Here is a 4449-nt window from a genome sequence, read left to right as displayed (position 1 = left end):
CCCTTTTTTTTCTTTTTTTTTGGCGCTCGCGACCCACCTCGCCCTCTATTGTCATACTAATGAGGGCAGCGCGTGCCTCCGCTGGCTCTGACTTTAACCCCCCACCACCACCCATCCAAACCCTACCCACGGCACGAGGCACGCTTCACACACACACACACACACACACACACACACACACACACACACACACACACACACACACACACAACAAGCCTCCCATTGTCACCGTGTTTGTATCCAGACGCGTGTGTGTGTCCTGTGGCGGCGCGAGACAAAAGCTGCGCATAGATGAATGAGATGAGACAAGCCCGCACGCGGACTGTAAACAACGATCCAAACAATGAATGAAAGTTGTCTTCGCGCGCGTGCATCCGCGTGCCACCGGCCAGGTTTTAATTTACCATAAACAACAACATCAGTAACAACAGCAGCAGAGTCAGTAAACATGACGTCACGCTGAAGAGAAGTAGCTACAAACAAACAAACAAACAAACAAACAAACATGAACCCGCAGACTGTTCCTTATCACTGTGACGTCACCATACTTTTGTTTTAAGAAAATAAAAGAGGTGCAGGTCACATGATCTGTGATGTAATGTGTGATCTCACATGAAGTAAAGCTGGATGAGCTCATACAGAATACATGTCTACAGTCTGCTGTACATGTTTCACCTCATATGACCTGACAGGGGAGACCGGGGTCGGTTGGCACCAGCAACACGCCACAGTAATAACATTACTTTCTCCAGTAAGGAGTAGTGTAACTGATTACTGATAACATTTCAGTCATGACATTACAGTTCCCCCAAAACCAAACAGCTCGTTACAACACCACTTTGGTCATCACCCACGACTGACTTGAAAACAACAATCAAAACGACAGATTCATCTTCGTTGATGTCGCGCTGTGCGTCCATGTCACATGGCAGCGAGCTAGTTTGGACAACACATTCTCACTCCGACCTTGTCACATGTCTCCGCCAAGTCGTGGACTTTCCACATCAAGATATGACGTGACGTTTTCAAAATACACTTATGTTTTCACAGGAAATGTACAGTTTGCATACAGTCTCTTTCAAAATAAAAGCACTACGTCATACAACATCGAGAATTGATGTTTTTTTTTTCTTTCAACAAATGCACATAGTTGGGTTTAAGAACAAAGAGCAGGGTTTGGCTTTACAGTTTTACAGAAGCAGGTGAAAGTTAGTGGTTGTTGGACCCAGCCACCAATCCTCCATCTGCCGCCTTAACAGTCGTTGTTGTCCAGCCGTGTTTCCCTCTGACACCGCCGGGCGCCAGTAAACAACTACTGTGACCTGCAGTGTATCATGCCGATGTGAAAGGGCGGCATTTTCATCTGTGTCTGACGCTGGAAGTCACTGACCAAGCGCCGCATTTCGACGACTTTAGAGTGAGACCAGGTTGTACGAAAGGATCCATGGCCGCCTGGTCACGTGTCATACTGCAGTGACAGGTGGCTTTTGGTGTCTGAGGCCGAAATCACTGACAAAGTTGTGGGATATGACGACTTGGAAATGAGAACAAGCTCGGTCACATTATGTGCGGGTTTGACTCTACAATCTTACTGGAAGCAAACACCGGCCTCCTGGGTGAAAGTTGGTGGTTGATGGACCCACCCAACATGCCTACATGGAAATGCTGTCCCACTGCGTGTCCCCTGATGACATGTATGTATGGATCATGCAAAAGCGTGTCAGTGTCTGACACCAGAGGTCACCGACCAAGTGCCACTATTCAGTGACTTCAGAGTGAGACCAGGTTAGTCCAGACGCAGCTGAACAGCACTGCTCACGCGGGCAGTGAGGCTCTGATGTTACACTTTCATTTGCTGCTGGTTAAAATATTCCAACATTCATTTTTCCAGGGAAATAAAAGAGTGAACGTGTGCCGACCGTCCTGGTCTCCCCTCGCCTGCTGCACGATCAGCTGCTGCTCACTGTTACAGGTGGAGCTGACATGTTACTGTGCATGACTGATTGTTTCTCTGTGTCTCTGCTGGCTGCTGCAGCACCTGACTGTCCCCTCAGGAAACAGAAGAGGCTCCTTATCTTCATAACTTCATCTCCAGCCAAGAAAAAAACTTTTGTTCTCATGTTGTTGCTGATGTGACTGAAACATATTAGTTTCTCCAGCAGCTCATGAACATCAGCTGATTTCTCCAGTTTCTCTCATAATACTGCTCATTAATGTGACGCACGCGCCCGTCCATCACACGCAGAATAATAATAATACCTGCTCAGCACGTGCAGCGTCCGCTCCCTGGAGAGCACGGAGGGGGACGCGTGCACACAACACCAGGAAGCATCGTCTCCATCAGCCCACAATATGCACATCTTCGATCGCGCGCCATCTGCTTATCGATCCTCCCCCCACCTCCTCCTCCTCCTCCTCCTCCTGCAGGTCGTCAGATTCCACAAAAGACAAGGCACGCCACGCGCCCCTCTGTCCCCTGTCACTTTGGTCCGTCACGCGCACGTCAGCATCAAACCGCGTGCTCAAACACAGAGTGAAGTTCTGTGATTGTGGACAGCTGTGATCCATTGGATCCAATTAAACCGGACACTCAGCAAAATGGATTTAAAATGAGGGTTTGATTCACAGACATGTTTGTTTTATATTTCTAAAATCAGAACCACAACTTTTATTTTATTTTTAATATTATTTTTTAATTTTTTACTTTATTTAATTTTATTTTTTGTTTTTACATTTTATTTTTAAATGTAGGCCTATTTTTTTCATTTTATTTGAATTTATTTTATTTCATTTTTTAACGTTATATTATTTTATTTTATTATTTTATTTATACCTGATAATATGGCTGTGTAAAAATACTCTGTTAACAAAGTCCTGATTTCCAAATGTTGCTGAAGTGAAAGCACAATTAGCATCAGAATATACTTAAAGAACTTAAAGTACTAATTCTGCAGAATAATATTTATTATACTATCTTATCATAATTATTGATGCATTAATGCGTCTTTATAAACTGCAGGGTGATTTAATCTGTAATAATACGTCATGACTAAAGCTGTAATATAATGTAGTGCAGTAGAAATACACAGTAACAGAAGCAAAGTGATCTTCTTCTTCTTCTTCTCTCTTTAATCTGAGCACCTTTTGTCCTCACACGTGCCCAAATGGTCCTAAAAGAGGCGGCACGCGAGCTTTTGTTGAGGTGAGAGAACACACGGCGCGTGCCCGGGAGGAGGAGGAGGAGGAGGAGGAGGAGGAGGTGTGAGAGAGACCGACCCGTGGGAAAGTCTGCGGAGGTGTGAGCGGAGAGGAGCTCATACATGTGCGCGAGGTGTGGAGACTGACACCTGTGCAGACATGCGCAGACCGCGGCGAGACAAACGGCTCCTCTTCACGGGCTCCGGACTGTAACTAACAAATACACGGACATCACAATATATATCACAAACAAGAGCTTTTTACCTGCGGATCATGGCTCGACCCAGCCCCGCCCCCTTTTCACCTGAGGAGACAGAAGGTGGAAGATGATTGGCTGCTCAGGAGCTCAGGTTCATTCATAGAAAGACAAATTATTTGATGCAACTTTTGTTATTAAAAAGACAAATTTAACATCTGAAACTTTTATTTTCAAATATATAAATACAGGTTTTAGATAAATAGACATTTATTAAAATAAACAACAATATAACAAACAGTTTAATGAAATTAATGTTTTAAGTAAGCAGGTGTAGAGGTGTAAACTCACAAATAAAAACATTAAAGTAGCAAAGGACTTTTATTTTATTGAAAATAAAGAAATTTTAACCACAAATTTCTGCAGAAAGATTCAACCGTTTGCTCGAAATCAAGTTCCTGATGCTCAAAATGTGGCAGTACAGGACCCCCGACCTCTGAGTCACATGTGTCACTCCTCAATCCTGATATAAAACCTGCCCTGGACTAATTGTGTGTCGTCAGCGGCCTCGGCTCATCACAGCGTCCTGAAGGTGTCACTTCTCTGTCCTGCTGTTAGCATCTGACAGCTAAACAAGCCGAGCTGCTGCAGGGCAAATGGTCGGACTCATAAACCTCCTCTCTGCTGCGCTGTTCCCGAGTTCACACCTGCAGGACACACCGCTGTGGGAACGTGAGTGGAGACGTGAGACTGAAAAGTACTTTGATCGATTTGTTTGACTGATCAGAAAGAATATGGACATGTCTGAGACAGCAGGGTGAGAGGGTGAAGATTTAACTTCCACAGAGGAGGGTGGGGGTCCTCCGCCACAAAATATTGAATTTTTACAAACCAATTTGTGCTCTGCCTGCATTTATTTTGGGTGGAAATGTCTTATATGTCGTCAAAATAAAATTCTGGAGCGCCTACAGTGGACTCCCGTTTTAAACCCTTGAGTTTGGCATCTTGGTCGTCACATCCACACTGAAGTTCATTTATAACCTAACGTTAGCTTT

This window comes from Epinephelus moara, chromosome 2, assembly GCF_006386435.1.
Source record: "Epinephelus moara isolate mb chromosome 2, YSFRI_EMoa_1.0, whole genome shotgun sequence".
NCBI classification, from domain to species: domain Eukaryota; kingdom Metazoa; phylum Chordata; class Actinopteri; order Perciformes; family Serranidae; genus Epinephelus; species Epinephelus moara.
Note: the sequence above shows the minus strand (reverse complement) of the source record.